This window comes from Sus scrofa, chromosome 17, assembly GCF_000003025.6.
Source record: "Sus scrofa isolate TJ Tabasco breed Duroc chromosome 17, Sscrofa11.1, whole genome shotgun sequence".
NCBI classification, from domain to species: domain Eukaryota; kingdom Metazoa; phylum Chordata; class Mammalia; order Artiodactyla; family Suidae; genus Sus; species Sus scrofa.
Window position 1 is genome coordinate 46,340,109 of NC_010459.5, and position 21,658 is coordinate 46,361,766.

The window sequence follows — 21,658 nt, forward strand, 5'->3', positions numbered from 1 at the left end:
TTCTTAATCCACCGAGCCACAATTCAAACTCCACATATTTTTCTTATATATCACAATATCACCATCTTATAGGGCCTTATATGGGCTTTGCTTTTTTCTGAGATGGGAGCCAATGGAGGGTTTTGAGCAAGGAGTGATTTGGTTTGACTCAGGCTACAAAAGGATCTTTCTGGCTGTCACACTGAGGATGTTCTGGAAGAGGCAAAAGTGGAGGCAGGGCTGTTACAATGGTCGGAGTAAGGAATGATGGTGCTTGGAACAGGGTGTCGGTGATAGAGGTGTGAAATGGCTAATAAAGCACTGACCAGCTTAAACTGGTGTTGCCTCCTTAAGTAGGTTGTCGATTAATCAAACCTTGAGCTATTTTACAGAGCACTGCGCATGTGCAACACGGAAATCCTTGTTTCTGCGATGATCCAGGAAGCGGAATCGTCTGTCTGTGGAAGAGAAATATTGCCACCGGACCCCTTAATGAAGTGAGAAGTCCTTCAATAAGGAAAATCTGGCTTCCAGCACCGCAGGTAGCTTGTATGTGCTGATTTGAGACTAGCCAGTCAGCTTCCAAGTTTGAAATTTCCCTAACACCTTAAATTTCGCGCCAACCCTAGATTGACGAGACAGGGTTGGGTCTTGCCTCCTGTTTCCTTGCTGGTCGACCTTGCAATAACCCTTTACCCTTGCTTTCTTTTTCTTTCTTTCTTTCTCTCTCTCTCATGGATGCTGGTTGGGTTCCTTACCGCTGAGCCACAGCGGAAACTCCTAAAGCTCTTTATTTTCTCAAACGCCAAAGTACTGGCTTCTGTGCCAGGTGGGGAGCAAACCTTGCTTGGTTACAGAGATGGTGATCAGGGGTAGACTCTGAACCTATTTTGAAGCTTAATGCTCCCAGGGTTGAAGTCAAAGAAAGATGTCAGGGATGTCGAGGTTTTGGGTCTGAACAATGGGGAGGGTAGAATTATCTTTTCCTGAGAGGAGGTGGCCATAGGAGGAACAGCTTTGGGGCACAGAGGGGCAGTTGGAATGGGGACCTTGGCTTTGAATGTGGTGCATTGAAGCACCGGTGAGAAACCGAAGTGGTGGAGGGTGGTTGGCAATCCACCTGTGGAATTCAGGGGTGCGTTCCGGGCTGGAGGTGTAAGTGTGAAACTTCTAGGTGTACAAGAAATTTTTAAGGCTTTTGAAAATAGTTGTCAAATTCCTTTTCGGAAAGTTTTCATAAATTAACATTCTCTTGAAAGGATGTGGAAAGTCCCAAGCGCTGGGTGTGACCTTAAAAAAATCCGTACCAATTTGATAAGTGAAAGATGACTTCTTACTGTTCTAATTTGCATAACGTGGATTTCTAGGGAGATTAACCTCTTGATGGTTTTCAGCCATTTCTCTTTCATCTCTTGTGAATTGCGTGGTCCTGTCCTTTCGTCCATTTAAACAATGGGAAGGACATATCCTTATCATATTGATTTAGAGGCAAGGTGAAATATTTTTTCGTCATGTGAGAAATAGTTTCTCTGAATTTTATTTTCGTGGTGCTTCCTGATATAGAGAAGATTGGCATTTTAATGTAGTCAAGTGTATCAATCTTTTCCTTTTTGGTCTCTCCTTTTGCTTAGAAAGCCATTCGTCTCCTACTATAGAAAAATATTCACCTATATTTTATTCTAGATTTTTTATAGTTTAATTAAAATAATAACTCTGATTCACAAAGTTTATTTGGATGTATGGTGCAAGGCCTGGATGTTTTTCCTGGCCCCAAATTGTTAAGAATTATTCCTGCATCAACTTCTTGATGGTTTTCAGCCATTTATTGAGCATTCCACAACATTTCTCATTAATTTAAATGCCACCTTAATCGATACTATATTCTTACATAGAGTAGGGCCTGTTTCCAGGCTTTTAATTTTTTCATGGCTATGTCTATCTTCTACACTGTTTTAATTATTACAATTTTATAACCCATTTAATATCTGGTAGATAAATCCATTATTTATTTATTATTTGAAAATTGTCTTCATTGCTCAACCTCTTGTTTTTTCTGTTCACACTTTAGAGTAACATTAAGAAAATTTTTTTATTAAAGTGTAGTTAATTAACAACGTTGTGTCAATTTCCGCTGTACAACAAAGTGATTTAGTTACACATACATACACCCTTTTTTTTTTTTTGGCCATGCCCACAGCATGCAGACGTTCAGGGCCAGGGATGGAAAGTTTGCCACAGCTATAACCAGAGCCACAGCGGTGACAACACCGGATCCTTAACCCCCTGAGCCATCAGGGAACTCCAACACTCTTCAAAAAAATATTCTTTTCCATTATAGTTTTTTTTTTTTTTTAAGTCTTTTTGCCTTTTCTGGAGCTGCTTCCCAAGGTATATGGAGGTTCCCAGGCTAGGGGTTGAATCAGAGCTGTAGCTGCCGGCCTATGCCAGAGCCACAGCCACGAGGGATTCGAGCTGCATCTGAGACCTACACCACAGCTCATGGCAACGCTGGCTCCTTAACCCACAGAGCAAGGCCAGGGATCGAACCCGCAACCTCATGGTTCCTAGTCGGATTCGTTAACCACTGCGCCATGACAGGAACTCCTCCATTATGGTTTATCATAGGACATTGAATCTAGTTCTCAGTGCTGTACTGTAGGAACTTTATCCCCTCCGTGTGTAATAGCTTCCATCTGCTAATCCCAGCCCCTCCCCCGGGCAGCCACAAGTCTGTTCTCCTGTAGCGGAACCTTTTTAAGTTCCAGAAGGTTACCAGCCAAGTTTCAATTGCAGTTCCATTAAGCTTACATATTCTTTTGAGCAGAATCAATAGGTTTGGATTACTGTTTTCCCACCCTTGAACCTGGACTGCTTCCTAACCATGAAGATTTTCTTTCATGTCCTCCATGCAGTTTCCTTGTTTCTTCCAATCCTAATGCATGTATCGTAATGATTTTACTCCTAGGTAAGGAAAAAAACCCTGAACTCACCCCTGTCTCCCTTCCCTCCCTCCCCGCATCTAATCTATCTTCTGTCACAGTAGTTCTCAGCCAAGAGTGATTTTTGTTCCCCGGGGGGGCACATCTGGCAATGTCTGGAGATATTTTTAGTTGTCACAGCAGGGGACCAACCTCTAGTGGGTAGAGGCCAGGGATGTTGCTGAACATCCCACAGTGTCCAGGACACTCCTCGCAAGAGAGAATTACCTGGTCCCCAGTGTCGGTTGTGCTGAGGTGGAGAAGCCCTGATCTATCCGTGCTGTGATGAAGTCTTTTCCCCATGGCCTTGTCCTACGGGTACAGCAGTATTCTGATTGGTACCACAGGCAAATCTCTGTAAAGTATCAGGAGGGGAGCCCTGTCCTCTGGCTGCTTGCTCTGTGTGTGGAGATGAGCAGCCCAAGATAGGCTGCATCCCTGGCCTGCATGGCAGCTGAGAGCGCTGGGGTGTGCCGTCCTCAACTGCGTCTCAGCTGCCACGGGGCTGTGCCAGAGACTGGATGTCCTAAAGGAGGCCAGTCTTCCGAGGGGGACCAAGGAAGGCCCGAAAGGGAGCCCATGATTCCTTTTATGTAAACTTCAAGGAATTCCTCAGTGGCTCAGTGGGTTGAAAATCTGGCATTGTCATTGCTGTGGCTCGGGATGCTGCTCTGGTCTGCTTCAGTCCCTGGCCTTGGGCACGGCAAGGAAAAAAAAAAACCTTCAAGAACCGAAAAAACTCACCTCTGATAACAAATCGGAAAGTGGTTGCTGGGGTGAGGGTGGAGGATTAACTAGTTATGGGCACAGGGAATTTTCTGGAGCTTATTTCCGGCGCACTGGGTCTGGTTGTCAGATGAAGCGAGTTTGCCCCCCTCTTTCTCTTTTTATTCCTTAAAAAAGGTCCAACCATAGTTGAAGCCCCCTTGCCCTCTCTCCTCCATCTCATTCCCCCTCCTCGCTCCCATGAGGTAATCACTGAAGCTGGTAGGTATTTTTCACATCCATATTTTTGCATTTTCCAAGCAGTATAGTTTAGTGTTTTCAAACATTTAAGTTCCACACTGTGTATATCATCCTGCATTTTCTTTTTCGCTAAATATTTTTATATCTACCTAATTCATTTTAACTGCTACATAGTATTCTATTGGGTGTGGACACTTCTATTAATCCAGTCTCCTATTATTAGACATTTAGGTGGTTTCCAATTGTTCTTCATAATAGTGCTTCAGTGAACATCCTTACCTGTGTCTGTATATTTATTTTGTAGTCAGTCCAAACATCGTTTTTCAGTTGGCCCTCTTGAGTTCTCTAGAAAGACAATATTATCATGGACTAAAAATGATACTTTTGTCTTTCTCCCTTATACTTATGATTCATATCTATTTCTGGTCCTTTTATATTGCTTAGAAATTTCAGAACAATAGTAAATAGCAGTGGGAACAGCAGCCAGACTCGTTTTGTTCTTGACATTAGTGAGGTGGCCTCTTGAGGTTCCCTGTTAAGGATGACTTGGCTTTCAGTTTGAGATAGATGCTTTTTATCCTGTTGAGGTATTAGCTTTTTTCTTTTTTTTCTTTTTTTTTTTTTTAGGGCTGCACACATGGCACATGGAAGTTCCCAGGCTAGGGTTTGAATCCGAGCTGCAGCTGCCAGCCTACACCACAGCCATAGCAACGCAGGATCTGAGCCCCATCTGCAACCTGCAGCACAGCTTATGGCAACACCAGATCCCTTAACCCACTGAGCAAGGCCAGGGCTTGAAGCAGCATCCTCATGGATATCAGTCGTGTTTTGTTACTGCTGAGCCACAACGGGAACTCCGTATTATCTTTTTTTATCTGAGTTTATTAGGGATTAATATCATGAATAAATGAACTTTATAAACTAATTTCAAAATGATAATTTGCCTTTTCTTGTTTGAATTATTGTAGAAATAGACTCTTAATGTTGAAACAACCTTGCAATTTTTATATGTGTTTTTCTTCTAATCTATTGCAAGATTATCTATAGTTTGTGTAGTCTTTTTGCATAGACAGCGTATTAAGTGTGATTATCCTGCTGTTTTTCTTGGCTGTCTTTTAAGTCCTGGTTATGAGATTTTTTTCTTCCCCTAGAGTGTATTATCGAGGTATAATTTACATACAGTGAAATGCAGAAATCTGAAGGCTACAACGTAATGAATTTTGCCAAATACACACACTTCAGTAGCCGTCACCCAGATCAAGTTATGGAACATTCTCATGGTCCCAGAAAGTTCCCCTGTGGCTCTTTCTAGGCAGTCCTCTATCCCCACCCCCAGCAAACACGTCTATAATTTTTATCACCAGACATTAGTTTTGTTCATCCTTGAACTTCATATAAATGAGATCATATGGTTTATACTCTGTGTCTGGCTTCTTTCACTCAATATAATGTTTTTGAGATTCAGCCAAAAGCTCATGTCAATAGTTTTGCTAGCTTTGTAGAAGGAACTAATAAGAGGTACATGTTTTTTCATATCCTGAAGGGATTTATGTTACATGGAAGTTATTGTTCTGTGGAAGATTGAAATAATGCACCCATGAAATCGTCTGAGGTTGGAAGCCATTTTTGGAAGCAATACTCTGACAACTTTCTTTATATTTTATCTTTTGTTGTTGGTCTATTCAGGTAGTCTGATTTTTCTGGAGGAAATTTTGGTATATTAAGTTTTCCCGGAAAAGAATCCATTTCACAGAGGTTTTGAGAGTATTAGCATATAATTATGCATAGAGTCCACTTACAGTTTTGAAATCATTAGTTTCCTTTTTTGCATTTGTAACATTTATTTACACTTCCCCTTTCGGTGGAAACAAAGCTATTTCATGAACTAACTCTAAAAATTTACTAGTTCTACTGCGTTTTTGACTGTTAAGGTTACTAATCACCAAGGTTTGCTTTAACTACATTTTCCAAATTTCTTCTCAGTTATTTTAATCTTTTATAAAAAAACAAATTACTTGAGTGAATGTTTATTTTACCTCCTTTCATGCTTTTCTGACTAATCATAAGGGCATTCAAGGTTATGGATTTGCCTATGAATCAGCTTTGCCTCATCCCATAAGATTTTCTGTGTAATTTTCTTTTTTCTTTCTTTTTTTTTTTTTTTTTTTTTTGTCTTTTTGCCATTTCTAGGGCCGCTCCCACGGCATATGGAGGTTCCAGGCTAGGGGTCGAAATGGAGCTGTAGCCACCAGCCTACACCAGAGCCACAGCAACGCGGGATCCGAGCTGCGTCTGCAACCTACACCACAGCTCACGGCAACGCCGGAACCTTAACCCACTGAGCAAGGCCAGGGGTCGAACCTGCAACCTCATGGTTCCTACTCAGATTCATTAACCACTGTGCCACGACGGGAACTCCAAATTTTCTTTTTCATTGTTTTTAAATAGTCTATTTGAAGTTTAATTTTTTCCTCTTTAACTCATATATTATCCAGAAAGGCGCTTAAAAATTTCTAAGTGATTAGGTTTTTTTGGTTCGTGTACTAGAGAAGAAGTGTTTATTATTTTAAATTCCTCACTTCCTTCTAAGGGGGAGGATGGCGCCTGTCTCCTTAGGGTTCTTTGCCTGCTATAGTGATAAGAAAAATGAACGATCTTATCCAAAGATAAGAAAATTAGAGAAACAGACTAAGAGGTCCAACATCCAAATAATAGGAGTTCAAGAGTGAGAATAGGCAGAAAATGAAAAGAAAGGCACCATCAAATAAATAATTCAAGAAAAATTGCCAGAATTGAACAATGTGGAATTACAGATTGACAGGATTCCTCAAATGATCAGTAAAATAGGCCTACAACTTTGAAAAGGTAATTTTTTTCAAGGCTGGAGCTGTTGAAGTTTCTCGTTCATGTAGAAGATAATTGATTTCATGTCAATGGTTTCATGTCAAGAAATAGATATTATTATGAAAGAATTTTGTAGACAAGAATGAGGCTCAGAGAGGTTAAATGAACTGTCCAAGTTCATAGGGTTTGCAGGTGGCAGAGCTGGGATTTAAATAGAGGTCTCTGGTTCTCTTGGCCTGTTCCTTGGTTGTCCTCTCAAGGTCACAAGGTGGTTGAAGAAGGTTACAAGATGGCCGAAGGAGGGGAAGGCATACAAAACAAAGGACAAGCAAAGGACATATGGCCACAGTCTGTCCTGCCTTTAGTGACATATCACTGAAGTCCAACCAGCAATTTTTTCTTACATATCATCTGCTAGATAATGCTATGTGGCCATCCCTCTTGGCTAAAGGAAACTGGGAAATGTAAGATTTTAACTGGATATGTTGCTCCCCAATTCTGGTAGGAAGAGAGAAGGATATTTGAGTAGGCAACCAGGAGTCCCTGGAAGCCCGGAGAGGAAGGAACTGTGTCCTTTCCTTTGGCTACCTAGAAGCTCTTTATGTGGATGAATGACATTTTGTTTCATTTTTTTCTTCTTTGTTTTGGATCATATTAAGTATTTTCATGGAGTAGAATCAGATTTTCAATATAGTGCATATATTTAATATTTATCTTTTTTTCATTTTTAAAAAAATTTAATTTTATTGGAGTACAGTTGATTTTCAGTGTTGTATTCATTTCAGGTGTACAGCAAAGTCAGTCAGTCATATGTATTGAGTAGATTTCCCTGTGCTATACAGTAGGGTCTCATTAATCACCTGTTTTATACAGTAGTGTGTATATGTTATTCCCACTCTCCCAGTTCTTCCCTCGCCCAATGGTTTCATCTATGGACTGCATGTATTTAATATTTAAATACCACAAATTGGTTGGCGTTTCCTCTCCTTATGACCAGATTATTATGATGGTCCCAAATCCGTTAAGATTTTTAAAAAAATAATTTTTTTTCCCATTGTAGTTGGTTTACAGTGTGTTCTGTCAATTTTTTTTTTCTTTTTTTTTTTGTTGTCTTTTTAGGGCTGCACCCATGGTATATGGAGGTTCCCAGGCTAGGGGTTGAATCGGTGCTGCAGATGCCAGCTTATGCCACAGCTGCAGTGACACCAGATCCCATCCGCCAGATCTGATCTGCGTCTGTGACCTACATCACGACTCATGGCAACACCAGATCCTTAGTGAGGTCAGGGATCAAAGCGGCATCCTCATGGATTCTAGTTGGGTTCATTAACCACTAGCCACCACAGGAACTACTGTCAATTTTCTACTGTACAGCAAAGTGACCCAGTCACACATACATACATGCGTTCTTTTTCTCACATTATCCTCCATCATGCTCCATCCCAAGTGACTAGATATAGATATAGTTCCCAGTGCTATATAGCAGATTTCATTGCTTATCTATTCAAAAGGCAATAGTCTGCATCTATTAACCCCAGATTTCCAGTCTACCCCACCCCTTCCTGTCCCCTTTGGCAACTGCAAATCTGTTCTCCAAGTCTGTGAGTTTCTTTTCTGTGGAAAGGTTTATTTATGCTGTATATTAGATTCTAGATATAAGGGATATCGTATGGTATTTGTCTTTCTCTTTCTGACTTACTTCACTTAGTATGAGAGTCTCTCGTTCCAACCATGTTGCTGCCAATGGCATTATTTTGTTATTTTTTATGGCTGAGTAGTATTCCGTTGTGTATGTGTACCACATCTTCTTAATTCATTTATCTGTTGACAGACCTTTAGGTTGTTTCATTGTCTTGGCTGTTGTGAATAGCGCTGCAATGAACATATGGATTCATGTGTCTTTTCCAAGGAAAGTTGGGTCCAGATGTGTGCCCAAGAGTGGGATTCCTGGGTCACATGGTAGTTCTATATTTAGTTTTCTGAGGTACCTCCATACTGTTTTCCATAGTGGTTGTACCAATTTGCATTCCCACCAACAGTGTAGGAGGGTTCCCCTTTCCCCACACCCTGTCCAGCATTTGTTATTTGTGGACTTGTTAATGATGGCCATTCTGACTGGTGTGAGGTGGTACCTAGTAGCAGCTGTGCATTTCTCTAATAATCAGTGATGTTGAGCATTTTTTCATGTGCTTGTTGGCCATGCTGTTAAGATTTAATCTGAGTTGTTCTGCTAATAAAGTGATAGCGTTTAGTGTTTTAAATATCCCCAAAGTGGTTACCCGTCGTTTCCTAGCTTCTCTTTCTGTGCTCTCTTCCTCAAGACTATTTCCTCTCTCCTCTTTTCCCATTTCCCATTCTCCTCCTCCACCCGTTCAACTGCTGTCATCTCTTCCTGAAGCTTCAGGTCATGGAATGCCAGAGAGATCTTTAAGGTCAACCGTCTCATGCTGCGGATGGGGAAGGGGAGGCTCAGGGAGAGGGGCGATCTCTGTCAAGGGCTCAGATCCCCTGGCTCGGCCCAACCAGCCTTCTTAAAGGAAGGTCAGTGATCTTTATCCCCACCCCCACCCCTGGGGGTGGGGGGAATACAGAGTGAAGGCTCTGAGGTGGCAAAGAGATGAGAAACCACAATGGAGGCTGCGTGTGGCTTAGAGCACACAGGGTGAGGAGGCAAGTGGCTAGAAGCATCAGCAAGGACTGCAGGAAGCAAAGCTGTGGAGGATACGGTAAGGATGTGAGGTTTATAAGCTAGTTGAAAATACCATCAAGGGATTTAGCTTAAAAATCTCAAAGGATCCTTATGGCTGCTTTGTGGAGACAGGTTGGAGAGAGCAAGGAACTCAAAAGAGCAGAACAGTGAGCAATTATGACAGTTGTCCAGGTGAGAGATGATGGAGGCAGTTGGGTTAGAGGTGGAGGTTGTTGGGTTGGAGAGAGAAGCAGGTGAGTGTAGAAGACACGCTTGTCAGAGTTTGGTGACTCTCAGGGTGTGAGAGAGGGAGGAGGCAAAGATGAACCTTCGGGGTCTGCCTTGTGCAAATAGGTAAATGAAACGGAAGGTCCCCCACTGAGCTAGGGTGCACTGGAAAAGGGGCAGATTTTAGTGGAAGTTATAAATTCACTTTTGCACTGAAGTTTCTGTGACACATTCTTATGAAGATGTCAACAAGGTACCCGGGTATATATCATAAGTCATATTTTTCTATCATATCTCTAATTGGCTGTTCTTACTATATAGGAAAACTAATGTTTTGTACAAATGTATTTTGTATTAGACCATTTTACTGCCCTTTCTTACTAGTTGACGTCTTAGTTTACTGAGCTCCCATTAGTTTGAATAGCTTTTCTGTTTTCTGATATGTAATTATATTGTCTGAAAATAATGATAAATGTACTTCTTCCTGCCAACAGTTTTGCCTCTTTTTTTTCTTGTCCTATCACAGTGGCCACAGCAGAGATTCTTGTATAGTTACTTTTAATCAACAAAATGATACTGATATTTGGACAGCTAAGAAGAAGCTGATTTTGAGGCAAAGGAAGCTAGAGACAGAACAGACAGCTAAGAAATTAGGGCAGTAGTTTAGGTGTCATATGATAATGTCTTTGCATGGAGTCGTAATTGAAGATATAGAAGGGGATAGAAATACCCAACCCTCTTTCCCCACACTCACAGACAAAGAATTATCTGGCCATAAAAAATGATCTCAGGAGTTTCTGTCATGGTGCAGCAGAAACAAGTCTGACTAGGAACCATAAGGTTACAGGTTCGATCCCTGGCCTCACTCATTGGGTTAAGGATCTGGTGTTGCCATGAGCTGTGGTGTAGTTTGCAGGCACGGCTCAGATCTGGCGTTGCTACGGCCAGCAGCTGTAGCTCCAATTCAACCCCTAGCCTGGGAACCTCCATATGCCGCGGGTGTGGCCCTAAAAAAAACAAAACAACAACGAAAACAATCACAAAGCTTCAGGTCTAAAGCATGGGTGTTGCAGTGGCAGGAAACCAAGAATATCTAAACAGTGAGTGTAAAAGTTGGGTACAGTATGTTCATCTGAAAAAAAAAAAAACACCCATCCAAATTCTCAGTTTACAAACCGTTCTAAAACAGTAAGAGCAAAAGAAGCAAAAGATACATATTTTTCTGATCTGTCTGCATGGATTATGCTTAATCCATCTTCTGCCAAAGTATCTTGTAACAACTACAATTTATGTAATGCAAGCATGCATATAACATATCATTTGGTTCCCCAGTACTTTTGTGATGTGGGGAGTAATTCACATTTATCCAGCACCTGACACTCTCTAACATGCTTAGATTACCTCATTTGATGCTTATATTCCCAAGGCTCACTCCCTTGCAATTCAAGCTCCAATAAAAATCAATCTACTTTCAGTTCTTTGAACACAAGGTCCCGTGTTCCCTCTCCTAAGCCTTGTGGTTCACCTTGTGCATGCCTGTTTCTCCTTTGAAACCCAGTTGGACCCAAAGACCTTGGTTCCATTGCAGGAAGGGAGAGGTGAACGTAGACACCAAGGGCCCTGAAAAGACACTAGCCAGAGGGCATAGCACAACCTCGAGTAAGCCACAGACCTGGTATTCCCTGCTGGTCTGGGCTTTACTGAGCTCCCTTGCTTCAGGGAAGAAAAGAGAAGTCCTCTTGTAGCCAAGTGCATTTCCTTCTCACATTTTCAGGGCAAACGTGGGGGAGGATACACATTAAATTAGTCATTGGCCCATCTTTACCATTCAGCCCTCCATTTGGGGCAGAGGTCACCTCATTTATGGTGTAAGGGACTCATGGGGGTGATGATGGGGCTGGGTGCTCTCCCACTGGGGAATGCACTAGGGCTGCAGAGTCAGGACAGTCTGAGGCCCTCTTGCTGGACTAGAGTTTTGAGAAAGATGGAATATGCTTGGCTGGATCTGAAACTTTCTACAGTTCAGTCTAGTTGAGAAGGAGGGGGCCTTGGGTGGCCTTTAAGCTTTGGAGACCCCAAACTTGAGATCTATCAATAGGACCTGTTTCTAGAACCTCTTCTCTACATGCCCTGAGTGGTGCCCTCTGTCAGGCCAGCAGATTGTTGGGATATGGATCAAGTCTACTCCCTTTTGCTCGCCCATAGGGCCTAGTGTGGTGCCTGGAACACAGGGGAACAGAGGGGATGTTGGTGAAATTGAAACCATAGTCAGGGCGTTCTCGTTATGGCTCAGTGGAAATGAATCTGACTAGCATCCATGAGGATACAGGTTCGATCCCTGGCCTCACTCAGTGGGTTAAAGATCTAGCGTTGCCATGAGCTGTGGTGTAGCTCGAATATGCGACTTGGATCTGGCGATGCCGTGGCTGTGGTGTAGGCCAGAGGCTACAGTTCCGATTTGACCCCTAGCCCGGGACCCTCCATATGCTGGGTGGCCCTAAAAAGACAAAAAAAAAAAAAAGAGAGAGAAAGAAACCACAGTTGGGGACCCCCTTCTCTTCATTGTTTTCTGCCCTAGCTTCCAAGCCATTGCTCCACAGCCTGTCACGTGACTGCTTACAAAAGCAGATAAAGAATCCCAGGCGACTTTGGGGGTTGAAGAGGTTTCAAAGCTCTTGCTTTAAAAGCTCAAGCAAAACTTCTACCCTATGGTGACAGGATAAAGCATTCCGTCAGCAAGCCTGGGCTTGCTTCGGACTGGGGGTGGGGGAGAAGGGAGGGCAATGTTGTCACTTTAATTGCATTGGCATAAATATTTGATATTCAATAAATTAGATCTGGAGCAAGGAAAACACTCTTGCAAATGGATTTTTTACCTGGAGCCCAGCCCCATTAGCAGAGGAGTGGAGGGCAGCCTGCCCCAGGGCCGGTAATTAACTCAAGTGGAGCAGAACTAAGCATTTTTGACAGCCTTCCTGGTCTGGAATTAACTGTCATCTCAGAGGGAGAAAGAAACTGCACTGTCACATTGTAGTTTGCAAGAGGCTCCCGGTGTTTGCCAGCCAGCTGAGTTTGGTTGTCTCTCCCTCATGCCCTGAAATGCTTTTTCATCATTAAAGACAAGCTTAAAAGCAACTAATGATGTATTTTATATCCACGTACCTGAATCAGAGGTTTCACCAAAAGAGATGACATTAGTATGGTAATTCAATTTTTTCCCCCCCTTGGCAGTTGTAATGAAACAAGATACAGTGGATGCTGTTATAAGTCACAACACTGTGATATTTGAAGATAGTACAAACCAGATTTTTTTCCTCCTCTCAGTATCAGGGCTTGCCTATAATGAGCTATAGCTTAGCCACCGTCTTCCCGTGTTATCTCCCCCAGCCCCCACCCGGTGTTTATAAAAAGTAGCAATTGATTCTCAGAAAAGGTAAAACTGTTGGAGCCTGAAGCTCCTTCTAGAAGCTACTGCTTGTCTTCTTGTTCTGGGGAAACTGATACAGTAGAAATTTTTGGGCTGGGACTCACCTTGTCAAGTGTTGTGTACAAGCACTTTTTTTTTTTTTTTTTAAATAAGGCTGGAGATCTCAGCCTGTGCACTGACTTACTGTGCAGGTGTGTGTATGCAGTGCACTGTGATGGGCAGCTGGCTTGAGAGAGGAAAGGCTGAATGTGTGTGTGTGCGTGTGCATTTGTTTGTGTTGGAAGGGGTGAGTTGTACGACGACCTGCTCAGATTTTCTGCCTACTTCAAAGCAGTGTAACCACAACTCAGCTTTTTCATCACGGAACCCCAGCACTGTTGCCCTCCTGTCCTCCCTTCAATGGGAGCCTGGATCTCTTGATTACCCCCCTTTCTGCCATCCCATTCACTCCTTGGCCACATCTGGCCTCATTCCCTGCATAGTGTTGGATTTGAAGATGAGATTATTTCCCTTCCCTGCTTGAAAATCTCTCAAGACTTTCTTCTTAACTTTGGCTTCTCATTAGAATCTGAGGGGCCCAGACAGATTAGATCAGAATCTGCAAAGTTGGAGCCCAGGTCTTTTGGATGCTCTCTTGGGTTGGCAGCCCATGACTTAGAGGGTCAAGCCGTATGATCTTAGCCTAAGATTTTATAATTTATAGTTTCTAACAGGTTTTTTTTTGTTGTTGTTGAAATCTTTAGGTTATTCTATGTATATATATGATTATATCATCTGCAAACAGGAAGTTTTAATTCTTCCTTTCCAATTTGGATACCCTTTATTTCTTTTTCTTGCCTAATTGCTCTGGCTAGGACTTCCAGTACAGGCATACCTTGGAGATATTACAGGTTTTGTTCTAGACCACATGATAAAGTAAATACTACAGTAAAAATCACACAAACTTTGTGGTTCCCAGTGCACATAAAAGTTATGTTTACACTATGCTGTAATCTATTAAATATGCATTATATCTAAAAAGACAAGGTATACACCTTAATTAGAAAATACTTTATTGCTAAAAAAATGCTAACACCATCATCTGAACCTTCAGTGAGTTGTCATCTTTTTGCAATAGTAGCAACAGAGATCTTTGATCACAGATCACCATAACAAATATAATAATAGTTAAAAAGTTTAAAATATTGTGAGAATTGCCAAACTGTCATGCAGGGGCATGAAGTGAGCAAATGCTCTTGGAAACATGGTGCTGATAGACTTGCTTAATGCAAGGTTGCCACAAACCTTTAGTTTGTAGAAAATGCAGTATATGGGAGTTCCCATCATTGCTCAGGAGAAAAAATCTGCCTAGCATCCATGAGGATGCAGATTTGATCCCTGGCCTCGCTCAGTGGATTAAGGATCTGGCATTGCTGTGAGCTGTGGTGTAGGCTGGCAACTACAGCTCCAATTCGACCCCTACCTGGGAACCTCCCAAAAGGACAAAAAACAAAAAACAAAAAAACTTGCAATGTATGAAAGGCGCAATAAAGTGAAGCACAATTAAGCAGTTTATGCTTGTATTATGTTAAATAGAAGGGGTGAGAATAGGTATTCTTGCCTTTCTCCTGATCTTAAGGGGAAAAGCTTTCAGCTTTTCATCATTGACTGATTTTAGCTATGGGCTTGTCATATATGGCCTTTATTATGTTAAGGTACATTCTTTTCTATACTTAATTTGTTGAGAGTTTTTATCATACAAGGATGTTGAATTTTGTGAGGTAGTTTTTCTGCATCAGATGATTTTTATCCTTCATTCTGTTAATGCAGTGAATCACATTTATTCATTCACGTATGTTAAACCATTCTTGCATCCCACTGATAAATTCCACTTGATCATGGTGTATGATCTTTTAAATAAGCTGTTAAATCCAATGTTCTGATACTCTGTTGAGGACTTTTTGCATCTGTATTCCTCAGGATTATTGGCCTGAAATTTTCTTTTCTTTCTTTCTTTTTTCTTTTTTTTTTTTTTTTGTCTTTTGTCTTTTTGTTGTTGTTGTTGTTGCTATTTCTTGAGCCGCTCCCATGGCATATGGAGGTTCCCAGGCTAGGGGTTGAATCGGAGCTGTAGCCACCGGCCTATGCCAGAGCCACAGCAACGCGGGATCCGAGCCGCGTCTGCAACCTACACCACAGCTCACGGCAACGCCGGATCGTTAACCCACTGAGCAAGGGCAGGGACCGAACCCGAAACCTCACGGTTCCTAGTCGGATTCGTTAACCACTGCGCCACGACGGGAACTCCTGAAATTTTCTTTTCATATAGAATACTTATCTGGCTTTGGTATCAGGATAATACTGGCCTCAAAATTAGTTTGAAAGTGTGCTCTCCTCTTCAGTTTTTCAGAAGAGTTTGAGGATTGGCATTAATTCTTTAAATTTTTAGTAGAATTCACTAGTTAAGCCATTCTGGGCTTTCCTTTGTTGGGAGGTTTTAAATTACTGTTCAATCTCCTTACTCATTATTTGTTCAGATTTTCCATTTCTTCATGATTCATTCTTGGTAGGTTGTATGTTTCTTGGGATTTATCCATTTCTTTTAGGTTATCTAGTTTGTTGGCATATAATTGTTCATAGTAATCTTTCTTTTTTTTCTTGATCTAGCTAAAGTTTATTTTGTTTATCTTTTTTTTTTTTTTTTTTTGCCTTTTTGTCTTTTTGCCTTTTCTAGGGCTGCTTCCCGTGGCATATGGAGGTTCCCAGGATAGGGGTCTAATCGGAGCTGTAGACTCCAGCCTTTGCCAGAGCCACAGCAACACGGGATCCGAGCTGCATCTGCATCCTACACCACAGCTCACAGCAACACTGGATCCTTAACCCACCTAGGAAGGCCGGGGATCAAACCCATAACCTCATGGTTCCTAGTTGGATTCATTAACCACTGTGCCATGATGGGAACTCCTGTTTATCTTTTAAAGAAAACCTTCAGTTTTGTTGATTGTTTCTATTGATTTTCTAGTATGTATGTAATGTATTTTTTCTATAATCTTTTTTTTTTTTTTTTTTTTTTTAGTTTTGGCCTTACCTCCAGCATGCAGATGTCCCAGGCCAGGGATCAAACCTGCAGCACAGCACCACAGCAGTGACCTGGGCCACAGCAATGACAATGTTGGATCCTTAACCTCTAGACCACCAGGAAACTCCAAGAAATCCTTTTATAATCTTATGGGGGTTCCCTGGTATGTGATGAGTGGGTTTTCTCTTGTTGCATTAAAAATTCTCTCTTTCTTTGACTAAAGACAGTTTGATTATAGGCTGTCACATTAACAGTCTCTTCATATTCAGCCTATTTTGGGTTTTTGGAGTATCATGGATATGGATGTTCATTTCCCTCCAGAGATTTGAGTTTTTTGTCATTTTTTAATTTTAATTTTAATTTTTTTATTAACATATAGTTGATTTACAATGTTGTGCCAATTTCTGCTGTATAGCAAAGTGATTCAGTCATACATATATATACATTCTTTTTTTTTAATATTATTTTCCGTCATGGTTATATCCTAGGAGATTGGATATAGCTTCCTGTGCTTTACAGTAGGACCTTATTGTCTATCCATTCTAAATGTTATCATTTGCATCTACTAATCCTAAACTCCCAGTCCATCCCAGTGTCATTTTTTCTTTAAATAAGCTTTTTGCCCCTTTTTCTTTCTCTGGGATTCCTATAATGTGCACACAAATATATACTTTCTTATTGGTGTCCTATGTCATGTAGGCATTTTCTTTCTTTTCCTCTGATTGCTAATTTTAAATGATGGTTTTATGAGTTCACTGATTCTTCCTCTTCGCTGAGTCTACTCTTGAAGTTCTTTATCAGATTCTTTAGTTCAGTTATTGTATTTGTCAATTCCAGGACTTTTATTTGTTTTAATGGTTTGTATTTCTTTGTTAAACAACTCATTTTGTTCATGTATTATTTTCCTGATTTTGTTTAGTTGAGTATCTGTGGTCTCTTTTAGTTCACTGAATTTTTTTTTTCTTTTCTTTTTAGGGCCACCCTTGCAGCATACAGAGTTTTCCAGGCTAAGGGTCAAATCAGAGCTGTAGCTGCTGGCCTGCACCACAGCCACAGCAATGCCAGATCCCAGCTGCATCTGTGACCTACACCACAGTTCATGGCAATGCCGGATCCTTAACCCACTGAGCGAGGCCAGGGATTGAACCTGCATCCTCATGGATACTAGCAGATTTGTTTCTGCTGAGCCATGGCGGGAATTCCTCACTGGACTTCTTTAAGGTGGTGAATTTAAAACTCTTTGTCAGGAGGAGTTCCCACCATGGCTCAGTGGTTAACAATGCTGTGAGCTGTGGTGTAGGTCGCAGACATGGTTCAGATCTGGCATTGCTGTGGCTGTGGCATAGGCTGGCGACTACAACCTCCGATTAGACTCCTAGCCTGGGAACCTCCATATGCCGCAGGAGCAGCCCTAGAAAAGACAAAAAGACAAAAATAAATAAATAAATAAATAAAAAAAAATAAAATAAAATACAATTCTTTGTCAGGAAATTCATAGATCTCTAATTTTTTAGGGTCAGCCGCTGGAGCTTTGTGTTGTTCCTTTGATGGTATTTTTTTTCCTTGATTCTTCAAGTTCCTTAAAGTCTTGTATTGCTGTCTTCACATTTGAAGAAGCAATCCCCTCCTCTTGTCTTTACTGACTGCTTCACGAGAGAAAGACCTTTACCAGTCCACCCAGCTAGAAATTTTGGGGGAGGCTTAAGCTTTTTCTGCGGATGCCTCTGCCCCATCTTTTTGTTCTCTCTTTAAGGGAGAATCTTAAGATTTTTTGCTTTCTCTCAATCCTGCAAAGTCAGGATGGAGGCTAAGAGCTTCCCATTTATTTTCCCCAGGGCAGTGCCCCAAAGTGTTCAAGGTTGTACTCTTTTTCTCAGTCCTGCAGCGTTGAGCTGGCAGCCAGTGTCTGTGCGCTGTCCATGGAGAGGTGTGTGTGCCATCTGGGGGCGTGTGTGTACACTGTCTGAGGAGGCTCGCATGCAGTGTTGCGAGGACATGTTTGGAGTGCTGAAGGTGTGCACCAGCTAGTTGGGGGTGGCTGCAGGTGAGGTATCTCATGAGGTTCATGGGTAGGCCTCTTGGTAGAGTCTGCAAGCTAGCTAGTCACATCTGTGGCTGATTTTTGAGATCTGTGCACTGGTGGCTTTGAGCCCCTGCCCGTCCGTTCTGCTCCTCGCTCCCTCCAGACTACTTAGTCATGCTGATCCTCTCAGTGGTCTGGGTGGGGCGAGGCAGAAGTGGCAACATCCTGTGAGGTTGAAAAGCCATGTGTTTACCCTGCTCTTACTTTTCCCCCTAGGAGAAACTGGTGGCTGATGAAGGTCTTTCTTGGCACTGAGCCATGCCAGCTTGGGGGAGGGGTGACGTGGGTAAAATGAAACTATTTCTTACCCCTTTCAAGGCATCTTTCCTTGGACATTTTTTGTTTGAACTGGGTGCCAGAATCTCTCCACTGGATTCCCAGGTTCCCACACAGGCACTCCCATCTATGGATGGTTGTCAAAATCAGCGTTTCTGTGTGAGTATGAAGAATAGAATCTCCTACTTCACCGTCTTACTGACGTCACCTCAGACTTCTTTTGCCTTTAATTCTTTTTTTAAAAATTATTTATTTATTTATTTATTTTTAGGGTTGCACCCATGGCCTATGGAAGTTCCCAGGCCAGGGTTTGAATCAGAGCTGCAGCTGCTGGCCTACACCACAGGCACAACAACGCCAGATCCAAGCCATGTCTGTGACCTACACCACAGCTTGCGGCAGCACTGGATCCTCAACCCACTGAGCCTAGCCAGGGGTTAAACCCCTATCCTTGTGGATACTAGTCGGGTTCATTACCACTGAGCCACAATGGGAATGTCTCCTCCTTTAATTCTTAAATGTGATTTCCTTTGGTTCTTTGAATATATTGAAAAGGGTTGCATTTTCCTGGTGGCTTAGTCGGTTAAGGATCCAGCATTGTCACTGCTGTGGTTTGGGTCACTCCTGTGGCATGAGGTTTGGGTCACTCCTATGGCATGGGTTCCTGGCCCAGGAATTTTTGTATGCCATGGGTGCAACCAAAAAATAAAAAAAAAAAAAAAGAATTGATTTAAAGGCTTTGTCTAGTAAGTCCAGCATCTGTGTTTTCTCAGGGACACTTTCTATTGACTCTTTTCTTTTCCTGTGTATTGGCCATATTTTCTTGTTTCTTTGCATGTCTTATAATTTTTGTTGTTTTTGTTGGAAATTGGTCATTCTAAATAACATAATGGGACAACTGGACATCAGATTCTCCCTTCTTCCTAGGGTCTGTTGTTTTTGCTGTGTTGTTGTTATTGTTGTTATTATTTGTTTAGTGACTTTCCTGGACTAATTATATGAAGTCTGTGTGTTTTGTTGTTTGTGGCCACTGAAGTCTCTTCTCAGCTTAGGGGTCAGTGTTGATTAGACAGAGATTTCCTTCAATGCCTGGAACCAGTAAGTCTCCCATTCTTTGCCAAGGGGTTGTATATGTATCTCGGGATGTGCTTCCAATACTCAGCCGAACCGTCTATGGCACTGGCTTAGCCTTCACTTTTGGGTTGCAGGGACCCTCATTATTAGCCAGAGGTGCTAGTTGAGGGCATTCTCATGTCTTTCCTGATCTTGCACATAGGCCTTCTTTTCGAAACTCTGTGGAATCTCATTCTCCAGCTTAAGGTGTTTGCCCAAACCATCCATCATCTCTCCCTCAGGCAGCTATAATGTTAAATAATTGCTGCTTATTGTTTTTGACAACTCCCCCTCAACCCCACCCCAGCCTGGGGAGGGAAGAAGAGACTTTACTGGGGGAGCTCTGAGCCAGGTCGGATAAAGAGGAACCTTACGAGTAGAGTTTTCCAGGGGACGGCCAGGCAGATCAAATAATGATGATTTTTCTGATAATGGAGCTTTGAAAAGTTTCAACTCCGTTCTGACTACTCCAGTGGTTGTGGGGCTGCTGGTTTTCCCTGTGATTATGGGCTGTTACTTGTCAAGGCTATTGTGGGCTGGAGGGCGGAAAATGGGACTGGGACAAGTTCAAATGCCATAAAGTTCACTGTTCTTATCAAGATTCATTATTTTTCTTGGGGAAAAAAATGCCCCTTGGGTTGCAGCAAACTTGGTTAATTTCTAGAGTTCTGAAGTAGCTGATTCTGACAGTTTTTGTCAGAGTTCGCATTGCTTTTTTGGAGGAAAGAGTTTATGGAGATTCTTACGCTGCCGATTTTGATGATGTCACGCTCATATGGACCAACTTGGCATTTTTGTCTTTGTAATAGTTCCTATAGTTCTTATGCTACTGTTAATATTCCCCTGCTAAATACCACCATGGATATGCCTCTAGTTGAATAAAGTCGGGTTTAAAGAGTCACTGCTGCAAGAGGGGCCATACATCATGGGAGAGTGTCAGGAACCTTCTAAGAGGTGTTAAAGGATTTGGTATTGTGTTGAGTGACTTTGAGGCAATTTCAAGGAAACAAGGCTTTTCTCTGAATTGGATGCTTACCGGAAGTAGAAGTCATTCTATGACCAGAAATTTTAATAAATACTATTTGGGAAGTGGGGGGGGGGATGAAGGGAGATCATGCTGCTGTCCATAAGGAAGCAGCAGTCACCTTGATTAGCTACGATGGTGGGTGTAGTCGGCTGAATAGTGGCTGCCACAGATATCAGATCCTAGTCTCTGGCACCTGGAATTCTGTATGTGAAAAAATTCCTTCCATGAAAAAACTGTCTTTGCAGAGGTCATTAACCATCTTGCAAGGGGACCCTAAATACAATCACGAGTGTCCGTAGAAGGGAGAGGCAAAGGTTCACACGCACCCTCTCTGTCTCTCTGTATCTGAGCCCCCACCCTCACCCCCCAGGAGAAGATGATGTGAAGACAGAGCTGAGAGAGATTCAAAGATGCTGGCATTGAAGATTGAAGTGATGTGGCCACAAACGAAGGGGTGCTGGCAGCCCTTGGAAGCTGGAAGGGGCAAGGAGTGGATTCTCTTCTGGAGCCTCCGGAGGGAGCCGAGCACTTCCTGCACCTTTATTTTGGCTTGGTGAGATGGATTTCACACTTCTGGCCTCCAAAACTGTGAGAGTATAAATTTTTGGTTTTAAGCCATGCGGCTTGTGATCATTTATTATGGCAGCTCTAAGAAACTAACATGGAAGATGTTCGGTCATTTCTGTGGTCTGGACAATGTCCTTATTTTTGCCCGGGTTCATGAGTTGTGAGTTGAATTGTGTCCCCTTCAAATTCCTGTGTTAAAGTCCTAAGCCCCGGTATCTCAGAATATAACCTTATTTATTTATTTATTTATTTATTTTGCTTTTTAAGGCCACACCTGTGGCATATGGAAGTTCCCAGGCTAGGGTTGAATCTGAGCTGCAGCTGCTGGCCTACACCACAGCCATGGCAATGCTGGATCCTTAACCCACTGAGCAAAGCCAGGGATTGAACCCTCATCCTCATGGATACTAGTCTGGTTTGTTT

At 42.2% G+C, this 21,658-nt stretch overlaps 1 long non-coding RNA gene across 1 annotated transcript; it reads left to right on the forward strand.

Moving 5' to 3' along the window:
* On the forward strand, positions 386-21,346 carry LOC110257369. The gene is made up of 3 exons (XR_002339913.1): positions 386-521; positions 16,167-16,332; positions 21,039-21,346. It is a non-coding gene; the product is annotated as an uncharacterized LOC110257369 (long non-coding RNA).